This window comes from Callospermophilus lateralis, chromosome 5 (genome assembly GCF_048772815.1).
Source record: "Callospermophilus lateralis isolate mCalLat2 chromosome 5, mCalLat2.hap1, whole genome shotgun sequence".
Classification (NCBI taxonomy): domain Eukaryota; kingdom Metazoa; phylum Chordata; class Mammalia; order Rodentia; family Sciuridae; genus Callospermophilus; species Callospermophilus lateralis.
This window is the reverse complement of record NC_135309.1, coordinates 131,594,968-131,615,892: the sequence shown is the minus strand read 5'-3', so window position 1 is coordinate 131,615,892 and position 20,925 is coordinate 131,594,968.

Genomic DNA, 20,925 nt, shown 5'->3' with positions numbered 1-20,925 from the left:
TTACGTCATCTAATAGCTACTGCTGCTAGATGACCTCAACAGGATTATTAATTTGGAAACCCAACATTTGCAAAATGCTAACCTGGCCTATTAAGATAAACAAAGGTTTTAAACCTCAGCTGGTCTCTTTTTACTGTCTTCATCATGTGTTTGATTAAATGAGGCTAGTCAATGAAGTAGGAAAAGAGACTGGTGAGGATCCATCAGGCTGGTGAGTCACATACAGGTATCAATCCAATCTAGTGCAAAACCTTTGTGTCTCACACTATGTGCATAAAATTCTTCTCTTGCCTGTGCAAGTACAAGCACACACACTGCCCTAGTGAACAACAGAGCTATAGTGCTTGAGGAAAATCTATATTTGTACCTCTTTCATTTTAACTTAACTCATAAATCCTCTCATGAAATGTAAATGTCATAGAAAATTAAGTATATTTTTATAAAAACAAAAAATATATTCTTACATACTTTTTTCATAAAAGCTTGCCACTTATAGTCAGAAATACTGATGACTCTATTTATTCATTTATAAATAAGCTTAAGGATTAAATATAAGTCATCTGCATGCCTTGACAAGATTGTTTGTGATCGCTCATGATCCAAACAAACATACTTTCATTGACAAGTTCAAAAACTGAAAATGACATACATGTTTGCATGCCTTTGGTTTTGGTTTTTGTTAGCAATGAAGGCAAGGAACTTCTAAGAAAACCAGAGGCCGAGAACTCTTAGTTTCTTCTGCCACTTGTACACTGAAAATGTGGCCCAGGCTTGTTTCAGCAATAGGGTACTCTGTTCATTTCACCCACTGTGAGTCTCTAAGACTGTCCCTTGTGCCTGTAATGAGCCCAATAGAAGTATTTCACTGATGGGCTGTTAAGCCCTTTAAAAATTCATCAGCTTCACTCTTCTTTGACACCCTTATTATGTCACTGAAATAAAAGCAGAGAATGAAGGGTGAATCCTGTGCATTTGAGATCCTTCCAAAATGCCCAAAGTTACAACTGTGACAAACAAATTAGAACAAACCAATTCTTCACAAAATTGATATAATATATAAACCCAACTGTAGGTCTATTTAAGGTCATTTTAGCAAGTTCTCATAAAAATTTAGTGTAACAGCAACTCTACACTGATCAGTCTATTAAATATTGATTGAATGCTGAAATCATGTCTTAAGATTTAATCAAAGAGCATGGATAAATAGAAATGCCATATTATTGACTAACTATCACATAAGAACCCAGTACTCAAACCAAGCAAAATATTTTTGAGTTAAATATCCACACTTAATTAATGTCTTTTTTTCTAGTTTGAGCATATCAAAGTCAATGAAAAACGTATATAAAATTCTGGGCTTGGACATTTTATAACAGTAAAGCTGACATTTACCTTTGAATTCTCTATTCCTGAATAAATGAAAGTTATATGTTTATAGATGGCATGTCTAATTAACATAATGAAGGAGGTTCGTTTTTAAATGGGGAAAACTCAGCTAGCACAGAGCAGGTGCTGCGGAGGGCTTCATTCTGGAGCCACGTATCGCTGAGGTTTTCAGACTCAGTCCTGACTCTGACGCCAAGAGGTTTCATTTGCTTGAGTAAATTATTTAATGTTTCATCATTAGTCTCCTCCTTTGGGACGTGGGGCAAGAAGTATGTATCACAGTGTTAGTGTGAGCAAGCACGAGTAGCTAAAGAAATTAGGTGAAACATCTCCACAGTGCCTGGCATGCAGTAGACAGTTAGTGAAGTCCTGGGCCCACTTCTCACTGCCTTCTAATATGACATGAGGACTGGGAAAAATTGTGGAATTGCAATTCTTTACTCTTTCTAACTGCACATCCACTGCCTTCCCTACTCTCTCATTCCATCTCAGCCTCAAAGTAGATTCTGTCAGTCTCCTGAGAGTTCTCTGGGCTTTGGGGGTTTTATGGGGAATTACAGTAAATGTTTAAAAAGAGGAAACCATGTTGCTCATGTGTACATACCCATGCTTCTTTACCTCATGATTTGCCACACTTTACTCTTCCCATTTGATGCCATATTGTTAATCAATATGCTTTCGTTGCCATTTTGACCTTGGTAAAGTTTTAGGCTTTTATATATGAATTCTCCAATATGGAATATGAGGATCTGGAAGTCTGTTTTCCTACCCCAACTCAAACTTATTCATACACTTCTCTGACTATAGTTTTGGTGAAATCATAACTTAGCATTTATTATTTCCTTTCTTATATAAATTTTAATGTCCTATGAATTCAAAATTGCAACTTATTGCTTTTGCTTCTTTGTTATATGAAATATAATATCTGGTATTTTTATTCATGGAGTTGTCTCTTCTAGAGCTTTCTCTCTTTATATTTAGGTTCAGACTAGACCTGTGTCTGTCCAAGTTTGATTCACAGTTGCAGGAATGCTATAGTCAATCATGTACAAATTCCACTTAGTTTCTCTCTTGGACTGGATTCCTCTTGCTGTGTCTCTTAAGACTATATTGCATTATATAAATTCTACACCAGCAAATCCACTCTTGAGGCTTTTTGTATTGGTGCAATGCAGTCAGTAGTTGTGTTGGAAAAACTCACATGGCTATGGATGATGAGCAACCCCAGGAGCTTACACATGACTCTACTCAGCAGAGGCCAAGGCTCTTTGTTCCACAACCACAACTGCATGAGCTTTGCCAACAATCTGAGTATTCTTGGAAGCACAATCTTCCTCAGTCCAGCATACAGATATGAGAGCTGTCCAACTAATTTCCTGACTATAGTTATGTAAGACCCAGAACTCCTGAATCATAAAAACTGTAATGCTAACAATCCTATGTTTTAAGCTGGGAAGTTTATGATGATTTATTAATAGTGCATATAATGAATATTTCTTTCCAAGTTTTTTTTACTTATTTGCTCATTTTGATGACTATGCTCAGGTTAAAGGATCTGTTTTCCCCCAAATACCACAAGATTCTCAACTATCTCTTTACATTTAATAATTCTCCAAAGAGATGATAAGGATTTTGCATGTACTGGGTTTTTCACAGTTTTTTTTTTTTTCACAAATTTCTCACCACCTGATTACATTTCCATGAAACTGGGGATATGGCTCTTTCCAGGAATAAAAAAAAAATGCTTTGCTCAAACAAAAGTACTGCATCATACTAGCTTTTGCCTTTTTTTTCAAGGTTAATCATAGTGACAAAAATATCAAGTGTCAGCTGTTTTTCTTTTCTTTTTTTTTTTTCCCCAACAAAAATTCTATCCCTGGGATGCCAGGGAGAACTACTTTAGGGTATGCAATATCAAGCATGCATCCTAATCAGGACTATCCTCACTTGTCCTGAATATTGGCTAAACTTTTCAGCTTGAAAATTGTTTTAGTCAGTACTTGATAGATTCTGCATCAGTGACAAATTGGTCCTAAAATCTGCATATGTTGACTTTAAGATTAAATTTTTAAATTTGATTTTCTTTCAAATCACATTGTTGGATATATAGAATCCAACAATGCCAAAAAAAATTGAATGTTTTGTGGGATTTAAAAAGTTTATTTTATAATTTATATTATGTTACCTTAAATAGTCAAAAAACAAAAAACAAAATGTTGGAGGATAAACCCTATATAATTTGCTCTGATAAAAGCTTAATAATCAAGACAGTGTTGTACTGAGACAAGGATAGCCTGATGGAATAGAAACAGATCACTCCACTTATATTTAATTGAATTTCAGCAAAGGAGCAAAGATAATCAATAGGGAACCGATGGTCTTTCCAACAAATTATGTTAGAAAAATTGGATTGCCATTGCTGGGTCTTCCATAACAAAATGCCACTTACTCAAACCCTAAAACAGCAGAAATTTATTTTCTTACAATTCTAGAATCTTCAAATCCAAGTTTGTAGGAAGAGGTTTTTAGGTTTGGCCTTTCCCAGGGGCTAGCCCTTAGGTGACCTCCTTTTTTTGCCATGTGTGCATGTGGCCTGTTCTCTGTAAGCTCTCATCCCTGACATCTCTCTGTCACAACCTTTTCTTAGAAGGACATCTGCCAGATTGGATTTGGCCATACCCTAATGGCCTCATTTTAAATTAATTACCCTTTGCAGATTCTACCTCCAAATGTGGTCACATTTTGAGGTCCTATGGGTTAGGGTTTCAATATATGAATTTTGGATGAACATAGTTTAGTCTATAACAGCCATATTTTTAAAAAGCATGCCATCTGCTGTTAAGTGGATGGAACTGGAGAACATCATGCCAAGTGAAATTAGCCAGACTTAGAAAGTAGTCAAAGGTGGAATGGTTTCTTTAAAAGAAGATGGAGTGAAATAAAGATTTTTTTAAAATGATATTAAAAGGGATAACAGTAGAATAAGGTAGGAAAATTTGATGGAAGGAGAGAAGGGAGAGGAGAACTGCAGAATAAAATTGACTAAATAATGCCATGTGCCTGTGTAAAACTCTCTATGAATAGCACTTTTATTTTTAACTGTCACTAGAATGCACCAATTTAAAGAATCAATAAATAGAAAGGGGGCATTAAAGTTGAGAAAGAGAAAGGGGGAAGGAAAGTGCAGTTACTGGGGCAAATTATGTAATGGAGCAAAATTATGCCATGTGTATGCATGAATGCATTATCAATGAAGCCGACAATATGTAGAATTATAATGCATTAATAAAAAATAATAAAATTTTAAAAATATTGGCAACCCTTAGAAAATCTCTCAGTGGAAATGCCTGTAGCCCAATGTTTGATCCCTAAAAAGAAGAGTAGCTTGATAAGACGGAAGGGTTTGGAAAGGCATGAAGTTCTAAAATTCAGAGTGGACAAGGAAAGCAATCTGACCCCACTGCTGCATTTTCCCACGCTAGTGTCACCATGGAAACAAAACTCTATTAAACTACTGATAGAGCACTGATATTTCTTAAGTAAAAAAATGAGGATTTCACTTTTAATGTTTAGTACACTATAGTTTTAAAGTTTGAGCATTACTGTGACCACCAAGGTAGAATGAAGTTGGAGACAAAATATTTTACACTCAATAGGAATTATTTTCCTCAGAGGAAAACACCTCATTTCTCAATTGCTTTGAATAGACAAAAGGAACATCTTTTAGTGATTGATGAAATCTATTTATTTCTTAGTCTCCAGTTAAGATGATTTGTTACTTAGATTTGTTTAAGTTTTTCATAATTATGCAATTATCTTAGCAATAAATTCTGTACCCATATTGTATACTTTATTTTTTTAAATTTTAAGGTATTTCACAGAGAACAATGTTACGTTTATCATGTTATGTTATATGACATTTTGACATAACAAATTATTTGCCTATAGAGATGATACATAAAGAATATGAATTTTTATTCAACCTATGAAATGATGTATTTTCATCACAAGGACAAAACATGTCCATCCACTACAAATTATGAATTATCTAAGAGTTTTCTAACCTGGTGTCCTTGACAATCCTAAAATACATTTCAAAACTTTACACATGAATATATTTTTTTACCCAATTAAAAGCAAACATTAGCAACATTTTTGGTTTCTTATATCTGTGACTTAAGAAAACTGAAAATCACTGTATAAACCAACTGGCATTTGCTAACAATGAAACTAGAAACTACCCTTAATTTCATTTTTATTTGTGTCAGTCAGCATTTTGTGTCTTAGAGATAAATAAAGTTGGAACATTAAAATGTAAGGGTGATTTTAATCAAAATTTTAACCATCAAGAAAATAAAAAAATTAAAAAACAATAAAAGCAAACATGTACAACCACTAGAATCTGCCAGATACTGTCCTACGTGTTGTATCCAACAGAATCTCCTTTTCCTGCCATGGTCACCTACACACTGGATACCAATCATCACTTTTACAGATGAACACTTAGGGGACATGGCAGGGCCATACAGCCAGCAAGTGTCACCATGGAAACATGGGAGTCAGGAACCAAGCTCAGCCCGTCTTGCTCAGCAGGCAGCTATTAACCGCACATTAAGGTGCTTCTTAAACGCCATATTCTTTAAACATCTATTTTTTAAATCAATTTGGTCATTAGAATGTTATCTACTTGGAAGAATATCTTCATAGGTACTATCACTTGTATTGACAAGTATTTTCAGTTTTACTAATTAAATTTGATGTTGACAAATTTTAAGATATATATGTACATTGATTTTTAAACATACCTTCTCATGGGACAAATGAAATTAAGTGATTCTTTGTGTGACACTTCCACTGCTTTGCATTGTAGCTTAGCCATAGAATAATCTGGAATGATCCTCCATTGTTATAATAAGTTAAATATTTGAAACCAAGCTAATAACTATTTAAGTACTTAAAATGTGTGAGAACTTTGTAAATGTAATGTGAAGTTCTTTTACGACTTTTTATGAACATGTGTGTTGATTGGAACAGTGTATTTTCTTTATTTATTTGTTCTTTAAGAGGCAAATTATTATTTTACCTTGATAATGACCATGCCTTTTAACAGGTTGTTGTATTTTAATGATAAAGTGGCTTATTACTGCAAATGCTATTTAGGCAATGAAAAAGTCTGGGTGATGACTGTCTTCACAGGCTCCTGGAGTAGAAGCTGAGATGTCCCTTTCTCTTTATCGGCTGTTTCATAGTTAAGCATCTAGGCGTTCAGTGGTAATAAAGAAGCAACTAAGAAATATCTTCTAGATCCTACATAAAATGTAATAGACTTTTACTTAAAGTTTTCCTTTTCTTTATTTTTTTCAGGTAAGACGTCTGTTTCTTTTTTTTTATTATTTTTAGTTGTTCAAAACATTACAAAGCTCTTGACATATCATATTTCATACATTTGATTCAAGCAGATTATGAACTCCTATTTTTACCCCGTATACAGATTGCAGAATCACATCGGTTACACATCCACTTTTTTACATACTGCCATACTAGTGTCTATTGTATTCTGCTGCCCTTCCTATCCTCTACTATCCCCCTCCTCTCTCCTCCCCTCCCCTCCCATCCTCTCTCTCTAGAAGAAGATCACCATTAAACAGGGACGAGAGAGGGGAGGGAAAGAGAGAGAAAGGGGAAATTGCATGGTAAAGGAAGGAGACCCTCATTGTTATACAAAATTACATATAAGAGGAAGTGAGGGGAAAGGGGAAAAAACAAGAGAGAGAAATGAATTATAAGTTTTCCTTTTCTGAAAGATGAATCATAACATTTTGAGGGTTTCGCTGTGTCTCAGATCATAGAGGTCATTCCTTGTCACGGAGCAAGATTTTATGCTTTATAAAGACTGATCCAAAATTCCTAAGAAGTCACCATTTAAAGTATTGGAATTTACTAATTTAAGGTTTTTTTCTTTATTTCACTCAGAACAATAGAACCCATTCAAAGCAATCCTTTAAATAAATCCTCAGAGAATCTAAAATACTACAAAATTGTGATGTCTTAATTTGTAAATCTATAGAAGTTGATAGTAAAGGACAAAAGAGACCTTATGGATTTACTCAAGTAGACCAGAGGCTGGAAAGAAAACTTACAGCTGATTGTGTATCATTCTAATGGTGAGATCAAATTTCAAATGAAGAGACCACACACATATGTGCATTTTGCTATTTTTTAAAATACAGTGGTCCAGTTGTTCCAATGCATAAGAAGTTAAGTGACTTTCCAGAGGCATAAAGAAGGGTTAGAATAAGCTTTTCTCCATATTTTCTGTTCCATGTGTATATTTATACTATAGATTTAAAGTAATTTCTCATGGGTGTATTTTTAATTTTTATATATATTATTTGTACTTGCACTTTCTGCAGAATTCTGTAACTTGTTATGCTTGACCTCATAATCAATCTCAATAATGGTATTACAGTGATAAGTCTTTGAGTCACTTTAAATATTTTCACCATGTAGAAAATGTTGTAACCTTATTCACAAAGTACTGTTCCTTCAGTTTTTCCTGGATGCAATACTTAAGAAACAATAGAATTCAAAAACAAGCAAAATTATTCAGTGTCGAGAGCCATACATGGGTTGTGTGTGGACTACATCAGCCTCACAGCCTAGTGAATAGGAGAATCTGGTGTCTGGAAACTTCCAGTGGACATTTCCTCTGGCTGACTGCCCAGACACATTATGAGCCCTATTCAAGCAAGCTCTTCCCCAGGTCCCACATAGCACAGAAGATGGAGTGAACTGTTAAAGCCATACAGCCTCTCAGAGATGAATATGGCCTGCCAAGATGCCAATCAACCTGCTGACTGCAAAACACCATGAAGCAAGACTCTACCCCTGAAATTTTATCCTTGCCTTTGAGGTACCCCCTTAAATAAACAATGGGAGCCATTTTCTGTCTAGCTCCAGCTCCTGTGTGGACTGGACATATTAGGTGCTTCATCCTTTAAAACTAATTCTGACTTTACCTTTTGTTATTCACTAATTAGACTTTAATTTCTTAGGTGGATTACATCCTCCTGAGCAGGAAGAAAAAAACCCCTAACGAGATGCTGGACACCTCTTCATACTTTGGTGTCATGCCAATCTGAATCTATACTGAAAATCAAATTGGTTTCTCCTATGAGCTTTCTGGATAGAGTGATGAGGACCTGTGTGATCTTAGTCTCACTTCTCCACTTCACCTTCATTCATCTCACCATTGCTGTAAGCAGTACTTTTGGAGAATTCTCATCTGTGTTCACCTAACTCTTGTTCTTTAGAATTCTTTGCCATGTTACAACACATTAAATCCTAAAACGGTTCTGGTACATTAAAAGATACAGAGCGAGAGGGTGTGTTAAGATGGAATTGAAAATTGTATATGGTGACTCCATTACCTATAAATACTCCCTTCAAAATAGTAAGGGAAACTGCTCTACCAGATAGTGAGAGAATCTGCAGTAGTGTCATGTGCAGAAGAAAGTTTGCAACATGCCAAGGCCTACCATGGCACTTGGAGTTCCTCAGGAACCTGGCACTGACCCATCTACCTCCCCAACCCCATTTCTCCAGCCCTCTCCTTTACCTTCTGGGCTAGACTTACATTGTTTGCCAAAACAATCTCTCATGTTTCTTACCATTTATTTGATACTTCTCCACCACACTGCATTTTAGCCTTTTGTTTACTTGTCAAAATTCCTATTAGGCTTCATCCTCTTAAATGCAGAGACTAAATAGTATTTTCCTGTCCCTCTTGAGCCAACCCCAGGTTACAGAACAGTGACTGCCAGAAAGTAAGTGCTTATTATTTAGAAACCAATTATCTTAAGTAGAATATACGTACAATTTCACCAGGATTCACAGATGTAAAGACTACTTGGGCGAGGAGGTGGAAGAGGATTGGTGTTGGGAAATAAGAGCTTTGCTGCCACATTTAAGGTAAGCTTTAATTTTTAAGACATTGGTGTGACAAAATGCCAGAAATTGTCCTGAGAGAAAAGATTGAGCAAAGATAAAGAATCAGAAAAGAAACAAGAATTAGTCCTGTCTGACTAGAATAGCAGAAAGAAAGTGGGAGGAAAAATGACTGAGGTCAGACTCAGGAATACCAGGCCATTTTGGAGTATTTATTTTGTAGGGATTGTAATAATTGTATGTGTATGTTGTGTAAGCAAAAATAAAAAGCCATTGGATAATTAGTCTGAAAAAAATTGTAATTTGAAAGCAGCATAATCAAAATAGCACCTTCCAAAGTGCCTTGAATATAGCAGAAGCTCAATACATTTTAAACAATGAATGAATAAACGTATTTCTGGAAAATAAGTTTTCCAGATTTTTGCAGAATGTGGCATGAAGAGGAAAGTTAGTGATCATTAACACTGGGGAGGCTGAGTTCTGTGAAGCAGGTAGGGCTGAATGTACTTCACATTCCCCATGGTCAGCAAAAGCCAGTTTTCACTGATGCAAGGCATTGTAGACACCTATGTTCCCCTCCCCAAAATTTCATATGTTGAATTCCTAGCTGCCAATGTGTTAACCTCTCTGGGAGGTTATTAGGTTTAGATGACAATGAAAAAACATAGCCCCCATAATGGAATTAATTTCTGTATAAAAGGGGATGACTCCAGAACTTCTCTCTACCCTGTGAAGATTTAGTAAGAATATGGTTACAGGCAAGCCCTCACCAGAACCCAATCATGAACACCCCATCCTCCATAACTATGAGAAATAAGTATCTTCTGTGTGAGCCACCATCCTATGGCATTTTGTTATAACAGCTACTATGTCCAGAAGTTGGTGTCCCCCCAAAATGCAAACGTTGAAACCTAATATCCACTGGGATAGTACCAAGAAATGTGGCCTTTTGGAAAAGGGACAAAGTCATGGGGGGTCAGTGCTCATTAATGAGATTAGTGCTCAAATAGGATCGAGTAAAGGAGCATCCCTTCATCCTCCAGCTGAAGACACAGCTACAAGCGCCATACCTGTGGAGTAGAGTGCTCATTAGACACCAAACCTGCTGGCACCTTGGTCTTGGACTCCCCAGCCTCAAGACAGAGGTCTAAATCATAAGTTAGATGCATTATAAATTATCTAAGTTATTTTATACCAGCCTGAATAAATAGACACGTCCTAATCTGTTTACCCTACCCCCCGCAAAAAAAAAAAAAAAAAAAAAAAAATGCAGGTTACTGAACATGCAAAATTTAAAAACAGGTGCTTAACTACTGACTTCCTCTGTCTGGTCCATAAACACTGTACAACGTCTGAGGAGGACTCTGTGATTCACTTGCTGGTTTCCTTCCATTCTTCAGCATATACTATCCTTATAAACACACACACAATACAAATGAAACATAATAACTTCACACTGTTTTAACCTTCGCAAACCTCCAGAACTCACTGTCTCTGTAATACAGTTCAATGCAACTTCAGAAAAATACTTTCTTATGTCTGTCTTTGATTTTATCATTTAAGTTTACTGGAAAGTTGTTGTAATCTAATTCCTTATAATTTATGTTGGGTTCATTTCTAAATTAATGAAATTAATTCTAAAATCCCGTTTCACTTCAGGGTTGATGGACTGCGGAAATATTTTGCCTTTAAGGTTTAAGTCGTTCTTAATTACCATTTTCTAAAAAACTTATTTTAGTAATTAGCAAAATCATGATTTGGACTCAACCTTTCCATACAAAGATATGAATAAAGTTCCTTTACTTTGTTCTAAAGTTAAATTCATAGGAATATAGGAGTTTTCTCAGACCTTAACATTTTCTAACCTTAATTTTTGCCTTTCCTGTCCATGTGACATCCATATCCAGGGGTCAGTAAATTAGTGAAGTGCATAGAGATTCCATAAACTTGTTCAAGAATTTTCCAGAGCTGATGCTTGAAAGCATCCCTTAGCTGGCTGTAAGCATACAAGTTTAGCAATTTTTGTCTTTGGTTCCCTTTTCTCATTAGCTATCATACTGAGGTACATGAATTGAGTACAATAGTGAGAACTTTGCTTCTAGAGCCAAATACCTACAAGTGAGAATTCTGATTCTGCTTCTTTTGACTTCTGCAATCTTAGGTAATCTCTAGATCTCTTTAGATCTAAGTTTTAATATCTCAGATAAGTTTATAGTAGTAGCAGCACCCTCCTCAGAGGGTTTTTGTGCCAGTTAAATGAGTTAATTCAAATTAAGTACTAAGAAACTACAGTCATGTTCACTGCCAACTGGGACTTAGTTGAAGACTTCTATGGCAAATACACTCTATGTCCTTTTAGTTCATTCTTCGTACATATTTCTTTCACTTTTATGTTCCATACATGATCTTCATGCTAATAATGCTCAAAGCATTTTTCTGGCATTTTCAAGGCTATATATATATATATATATATATATATATATATATATATATATAAAATGTTTTGGCTGACTCCTAAAATTTAACATGCTTATTATTCAAATATTTTTGTCAAACATCATGAAACTTCCAATTTTTCTTTCAATTTTTGAGTTACTACAACCAATATTCTTGCTATTGGTTCAGAAACCTAGTATCATTCTTTCTCATGCATCATGTCAAAATTCCTGTTTATACCCCCTCCCATTCTTTTGTTTTCTATTTTTATACTTTTGTTGATCTTATCCAATTGTAATATTTTACCATTTTGTGATTGAATTGATGAAATAATCTTGTTTCCAATCTTCTACCTTAAATTACCTTTTATAACATTTTTAGGTTATTTTAAAATGTAATTTTTATTTCTTAACCTCCTTATGTCAGCAGTGCATGAACACTCATAGCCATGTAGTATCACATTCTTAGTTTTGCTTCAAAAGGCTTTAATGATTGATCATGACTTATTTATCTTCCAGTTTTATCACCTTCCTTCATTTGTTAGGCTGCTTCCTTTGTAGTTACGTGTGTCATGTGTCACCCAGAGAATGTGTTAGAAGAGAGATCTGTCATCATCTTCAGAGGATCTTATTCAATAAGTGGCCCAGAGAAACCTGCGTTCTCCACCATCAAAAGAGCAGTCTCCATCCCAGGTGATCTGTGGACCACAATGTCAGAAATACTGCTGACTTTCTGTTGTTAAGTTTTAATAAATCCAGAAATAAAATATTCTTAAGGAAATTCTCCAAGTTAATAAAGTTTTACTCATATTGACAACACTCAAGATATAAAGATATATAACTATATAACTGCCATATAATTATAAATAAAATATGCTAAGCATATAAAAGTAGTGTGTCATGCTGATGAGAAAGAATTGAAGCCAGAAGTATTAATTCTACCTTGACTATGTTTGTGAGCTTCAGTAATCACCCACCATTTCTATGTTTTAGTTTTACATTTATGAACTCAGAATGTTCATAAATGGTCTGCTTGCAACATACAGTTGTTGATAGGATCTCATGAGAAGAAAATATGAAAGTCTATGAAAATTGCAAGTCAAAATAAAACCAACTGTTTTTGTAATGCTTGTGTTTCAAGCTGTAAAGATTTTTTGAACTTACAGAGTCCAGATTATAAACTTCCAAGACAATGATTGTTTCTTATTTAAATATTTATATTATACAAAAGCATGAAAAAAACTCTATATTTATATGCATGAAAACAAGCTATAAACCCTATAGCTACAAATGTTCTTATATTTTAGGTGCTACAGAGTTTTAAGTGTCCATTTTAACATTCAGCCTTATTACCCTGTATTAAATTTTCATTAGAAAAATGAACTAAATCTTTGAAGAAATCTGGTAAATACATCAGAAAATAACTTGGAATGCACAGGCTTAATTTGTTCTTAGATGACTTTATTTCCAATGAAAATAATGTTAATGATATTTGACCTAGAAGTGAAATTGACTTACATCTAAAAGAAAGTATTTAAGAAAGCCAAATCCCGGGGCTGGGATGTGGCTCAAGCGGTAGCTAGCTCGCCTAGCATGCATGTGGCTCGGGTTCGATCCTCAGCACCACATACAAACAAAGATGTTGTGTCTGCCAAAAACTAAAAAATAAATATTAAAAAAATATTCTCTCTCTCTCTCTCTCTCTCTCTCTCTCATCTCTCATCTCTCTCTCTCTCTCTTTAAAAAAAAAAAAAAGAAAGCCAAATCCCTTCAGATAGATATTTTTGTGACTTTACAAATGTGAATCCAGTGTCTGGCAAGTTTAGTAGAATTTATAATGTTATATTTCTGAAAACCAGAAATAGTGAGCAGTTACTGTTTAAGAATCAGTTGTAGAATCTGCAGTGCCTTACCAGACTACAAGTATGAAGAGAAGAAGCTTAAAATGACTTTCAGAATCCCCAGCTGTTCTTCCTAAAATTAATTTCAACGTATAATTACCTTGTCAGTGTGATTTTTATCTTAAATTGGTATATTATTTTATCACTAATAGTATAATCGCTAATGTATGAATAGTTATGGTTAATTGCAAATAAAGAGATTCTAATAATGTAGACCTAATTTATATTTATGAGGTTATTTGTAAAAATTTTGTTTCCACAATCACACAATATTTATTTCTTTATTTCTTTGTTAAATACATAACATAGGATATATTCTGAGTGCCCAGAACTGTTTGGGGTAGTAGTATTTATGTCTCCACCTAGGAAACTTTATATTCAAGTGGAGAAGAATGAATGATATTAGTAACATATGTAATTTATACAATATAAAACACTATAAATATTTATAGCATTTTACATATTTTAACATCTTTTGTTAGAATATTAATCATAAGGAATATAAATAATAATATTTTGAAAATATTATAACAAAACATGCATACTCATACGTTATTAGTGGGACCACTCTGGAAAGCAAAATGGAAATTCTTCAAAAAGCGAGGGATGGAACCAGCATTTAACCTAGTTATCTCATTCCTTGCTATTTATTCAACAGAACTAAAATCAGCCTACTATAGTGACATCGGCACCACAATGCTCATAGCAGCACAATTCACACTAGCCAGGTTTTGAAACAATGTTCTTTAGCTTTCATTTGCTTCCTGTTTTGCATCCTCAAACCTTTTTGTTTTGTGCTTGTCACCCTACTGTCACATGTAGTTAACAAAAATCAGGAATAACATGGTAAAAAAAGTTAATCCCCAGGCATTGCCAGGGATGTGTTTTATGGTGCTACACAGGAACTTCCAAGAACAGAAAACATTTAATAAGAAAAATAACAAGCAAGCCTAAGATTATAAATCACTTTTCCACATGTTTTTTAAAATATAATAAGAAAATAAATTTAAACAATTTAAACATAGCTGCATAATTATGGAGAATTATCAAATTCATATAATATTTATTCTACAAAAAATGAATGATCCATATAATATCTACATATTATAGATATTTGGAGAGAGCCATAAAAATGTCATAAATGCATTATGAACATTAAATATCCATAAAATGTTTGGTCTCCAAGTACTATATATAGGTAACTGGTATTATGAAAGTAATAGAAATTAAAAGATAAGTGAGTAATACCATAATTCACTTTAACTCTTTAGTCAAAAAGCATAAAAATATGAAACAATCTTAGGAACCAAAACCACAGTGATTGGAACCAAATCATCATCTACTTTAAAAGTTAGGAAGCATTTTAAGTTTCCATAACTTCTTGGTGTCTTTAAGTTCCATTAAACACCATCCTTCTCTTCCTCATGACCTATACCTTCAAATCACTGTGCAGGATTCATTCTTTATGAAGAAGTGGATGAGCACTGAGTGCAAAGATGGAGCTTATGACCGAGATGTGACCAAAGGAAGAAGACAAGAATAATAACAGGAACATCTGAATTCCATTAAGGTAAGGCAGTTCTAACAAACAAAAATTCTCCAAAGATGTTTTTAGGAAATCTATTTCATCATGCTTTCTCACTTCCAGAAGAATCACCAATAGTTCAGCCACATTCAGGATGGAGGCACATAGTATCTCCATAATACCACAGTGAAGAGCTGGGAAAAGACCAAATAAACAAAAGGAGTAAATGCAGAATATTAGTTGACGTGAATTTCTATTTTTAAAATATCTATAGCATATTGCCTCCATGAAATTAAACAATACACTTGTAAATTTTCCTTTTTCATCTGTTTTTCCTGAAATATTAGTGTTTATTCTTTTCTCATTAAATACTTTTCATCTTTCATGGGTAAGACATGCCAAATGCTTTCTAAAAGAGAAAGGGGTGAATGCAAAAAATATTCAAAATTTTTTAATCCCATTTGAATATTTTAAGCTATTTTTAAAGTATAGGAATGAATATGACACTTCATATAACCAAGAAATTTGATAGTTAATTAAGAATCTACAGCATTTTTTAATTTTAAGTGAAGTTGTTAAAATCATAGTTGCAAATTGAATTAAATCTTTTATATATTCTTTATAGAGTTCAATAGGAATAGAGGGACAAATCATTGAAGAATGATACTATTCTTGAAAGATGTACTAGGTACTGAAGTCACTTAAGTAATGTAAGTTAATTTTGTCTGTTTCATAAACTATACTAGTACAAACTTCTAAGTTCCTGGATTTCTTGATAACAGTTCTGTAAGAAATAAATTCATAATATATATAAATCCATCAGTTTTGAGTGAAGGCTATGAGCCAGAATATAAATACCATACATACCCAAATGCTTCTTAAATAGAATTCAAAATCTTGACAGAATTGAATAACAAATACCCCAAAACTCCTCAGCTATTGCAGAAGTAGGCTGTAGAATGCTTTATGTGTTTAAAAATGACAAATTTAAAAAATCAAAATGTGTGTCTTTATCGATGTCCAAGTCTATAATTTTTCTAAATATTCAAATGAAGTCTTCCTAGCTTAATGCTTACTTTTACTTCTAATGGCAATAGTATAACTTATTTTGTTTCCCAAACACTGTTTCCCTTATATAATTAGTTGCAAGGGATAAGGGGCAGCTATAAAGTCTGTCAGGGGAACACTCAGAAACCCAAAGTGGTCTAGAATAAGAAGGGCACGTTTCTCCCTGGAGCTGAATGTGGTGCCACACTGGCAGAGTGCAAATCATGGAGATGAGCAGGGAGCTGAGGTCAGTTGCTGGAGAAAGAAATCTGAATGTCTTTCAGAGGAAATTTCACATCGGAACCTAAAGGAAATTGAACTGAGAGCCAAAGTGAAGAGAGAGAGAAGAAGGGGAGTGGGGAGAAAGAGAGAGAAGCATGGTGTGTTAGGCTAGTAATGACCAATCAAACCTAGTTTTGCCTGTCCAGTGTGGATAAAGCCTTGGATGGAAGAAAGCTCTTACTAAAAGAAGCAGAGAGAGCAAAACTTGCAACATTCCCAGTATAAGCCTCCCGAGCTTCATCAGTGTCCTTTTTTTTTTGAGGGGGGGGGTGGTTAGTAAAGAAAATAGGTCTTTTCCTATTTCTTTTTAGTTTTCCCTTTTAAATTACTTTTTAGAAAAGTTAATATTTTTGTTTGTTTGTTTGTTTTCTCCTTTCATGGTGCGTTCTGTGTGTGTGTGTGTGTGTGTGTGTGTGTGTTTATGGTATCAAACACAGAGCCTTATCCATGCTACGAAAGGTCCCTGCCACTAAGTTATACTAACATCCCATGTCCCCTTATATTCTTGACCAAATCCAGACTACCCTTGTGTAGACAGAATGACATTTCCTCATGCTCTTGTAAGAAAGACCTGCCATCTTGGCTTCTGTGAGAGGGAGGAATCCTACTTCCCCAGTGACAGTCCTACCAATGACTGCCCAAGGTTTTTACTTCTCTTTCTGGTAACACTGTATTCACATAAGGTACTATGTATGGGATGTTGCTATAGTTTGGATCTTGAATGTCTCCCAAAGGTCTGTATATTGATAGGACTTGATTGCCAGTCTGTGGTGCTATTAGGAAACTGTAGGAGATGGGGTCAAGTGGAAGAAATTTTCATCATTGGAAACACACACTTGAGGAGGATACTGGGAACCTAGCCCCTCCCCGCCTCTTTGCTTTCTAGCTGCAAAAATATCAGGTAAACAGGCCTTCTCTGCCACATGCTCCCACCATGCCATTGTGTGCCACTACAAACCCAAAGCAACAAGACCAAGTGGCCACAGACAGAAGCCTGTGAAACCATAAACCTTTTATGTTGATTATTGCAGATATTTTGTTATAGTAACAGAAAGCTTACTGGTACAGATGACATTAAAATTTACTAATTAAAAATATATATAAAACATTATTGAATCCTTTACCTATTGTAATGGAACCAGTCTAAGGGATTAAAGACATGGTCTTTTGAAAGATGTCATTTAAAGTAAGAAAAATAAAAGATGAGGGAGACTTGGTTACATGAGAGAAAAAGAACAAAAATTAGAATAGGAGAAACAGCAATGTTTTCTGGAATCATTGTAGTTCCTTACTATTGAAAATACATAGAAATACCAACTATCTGTGGAAAGTCATTTAACAAGAATGATACAGACAAAACCTTTGAACTTTTCTAAGAAAAGCCTTTAACATAAAAGGTAGAGAACAAGTCTAACAAGAAGATGGGAAAGGGAAAATAGAGGATGTGCAGGAAACAGAAAATTTAAGAACAACAACAATGAAAGATCATAATCAACAGAGAAGATACTGAAACCATTTTTGAAAAATGAAAAGCCCTTTGTGAAAATATTTCAGGAAACGGATGATCACAAAAGTGAAAAAATATTACAGGTTTGAAAGATGCAAAGGGAAAAATAAGTCTTCAAAGATATCCAAGTCCTAATGCCTGGAACCTGTGAATCTGTTAGGTCACTTGGCCAAGGGCAATTAAGTTTGCAGGCAGAATTAGCCCTCAAGCTGGGGCTGGGGTTGTGGGTCAATGGTAGAGCACTTACCTAGCACGTGTTAGCACTGGGTTCAATCTTCAATACCACATAAAAATAAATAAATAAAATGAAGGTGTGTGTCTATCTACCACTAAAAAAATTAAATATTAAAAAAAATTCAAGAATATCCTGGATTATCCAGTGTGCAACAAATGTCTCAGATGTTGGAAAGAGAGTTTCAATGCTACACAGTTTGAGAAAGAGTCACCCAGCACTTCTGGGTGTGAATATGGATGGGGCTATAAGCCAAGGAATACAGTGAGTGGCCTCTAGAAGCTGGGAAGCACAGGAAAGCAAATACTCTCCTTATGCTACCCTAAGGACACCCTGCTTTTATCACCTTGAGACCCATATCAGATTTCTGGAGTACAGAAGTTTAAAATTATAAATTTGTTTTATTTTAAGCTGTTAAGTGTGTGGCAATCTGTTACAGCAGAAATAATAGAAAATGAATACAGAAGGTGAATTTCATGAAATACCTCAAAAATTATAGCAAATGCCAACAAATGAAAACCAATACCAAAAGATCAGTCCAAAAGGACTGATCTAAAAACACAAAAAGTAATAGGAAAAAAAGAGTAAGAAAATTGATAAGAAACATTTCTCAAAATTAAAATCTATGAATTTCCATGTTGAAAAGGCTCAACAGACACAGCCACTCAAAAGTCATACTTGACAAAATTCTGGTCATGTGTAACAGTAAATGTTGCCCAGAGGAAAGCAGCTCCAAAGCAATTCATAGTTAAAAATCAGATGTACCCTGGGATTTCTGAACTTTAGTGCATATTCATAGACCAGATGAAGATCCTGAAAATAACATCCTCTAGGGACATGCCAAGCAGAGCCATTCACTTGCTCTGTTTGCATAGACAAACTGGTTTATGACAATAGTTTTCTACTGTAATTCAAGTGTATGAAGGGCTCCCATGAGAATAATAAATAAAGTGAAGAAATACTCTCCAGGAAAATGAATAGTGATGTCTGCATGCAAAGAAATATTATGCTACCATTAAAAATGGTAAGGATAAAAAATAAAAGATTCATTTCTAACAAGAAATAATTTGTGAAATATTTTAAGCATATATAATTATAGAATAAGATATTTATTATAAAACATTATATTGAACCTTTATGTAAAAATGGATGGGGCACTTAGTGGATGTGAATATATTCGCTTGTTTTTTGGTGTTGCTTTCCCTGTCTGAGAGGCAGGAGACTGCACTTGCAAGCAACCCCAGGGAAATAAGGTCAGGAGTCAGAGGTGGACTCAGAGCTGGATTTCCTTTTTACTGCATACCCTTGTTGGCCCATCATATCAATCAGTAGGTATGTCAAAAATGCAACCCCCATTTTTTCAAAACAAAAGAATTGAGTCCCTTGTTTTTAAATAATCAAGCTGAAAAAGAGCTGAAAATTATCCATTGGACTTAGTGATATGAAGGTCAGTCATGACCATAGGAAATGCAAATTATTGAGGTCAAAGAGACTAACAGGCAGACAGGAAGATAGGGAAATAAACAGGAAAGGAGAAAGTGAAATTGTGTAGAAGACCATAAAGATGCTTGGTTGCACAGAATGGACAAATTGAAGTTAGTGGAAAGAGAGAAAAAGTAAGTTAAAAATGGTCTGGAAAAATAAAAGACGAAAGTTTGTTTCAAATGCAAACCTCTGGAGGAAAAACAGACAATGAAATCATTGAATATACCAAAAAAAAAAAGAAGAAGAAGAAGAAGACAGACACTCCTGGCGGAAGCACCCATCCCTCTCTTTAGAGAAACAGGTAAGGCCTCCAGGGGGAAATAATGCAGGATCTGAGATACTGGTGAGCAGGTCTTATAGCCAAATGGGAGGGGAAGGATTGCCACAGCCAAGGAGGACAGTGATGTGATGTGTGGTGAAGAAGAGAGCGAGGGCAAAGGACAGGGAAGGGTGCAGAGGGACAAGAGAAATCACTAAGAAAATTATAAAACATGAGAAGCAGGATGAAGTAATGCCACTATCTTCATTTAAACATCTCCCTAAGAAAGAACTGTCTTGCTTTGGGAATACATAGGTGAATTATAGAGATCAAAAGGAAGTTCCCTGGGGAAATGAGTTAGCAGGAAATGAAAGAGATTAAATAAACTGCACTGGGAATGTAATATGGTTAATGGAATAAAGTAAAAAGCAAAGGACCAGTGTGGAAGACAAAAGTGAAAAGAGACAGAGCAATTCAGTAACATGGCAAGAGAAATGAGTTTGAGAATTAAGAATGTCTCCTCCAGCTCTAGACATATGCTACTGCAGTACTAGTCTCTCCTGTATCATCAAGATATAGATATAATATTTTTATATTATAATACATTATATAATACAAATAGTCAGTTTACTGACCCCACATACTGTCTCATAGTTAGGAATTGCCAATTTGTAGTTAACTTCAACCTTTGATTCAAGCAAAGGAGCAAATTTTATATTTGGCTCTAGATCCAGCACCAATTCAGAAACATCATCCATCCTTAAAAATGAACCACTTGCAGAAAACAGAAGCTGGGAGCCAAGGTTATTGATGAGAGATTACATTTTCTGGAAACACTGAACTATTAAAAGATACTAGACCTTTTTATTTTACTTTATTTTATTTTAGTTGTAGATGGACACAATACCTTTGTTCTATT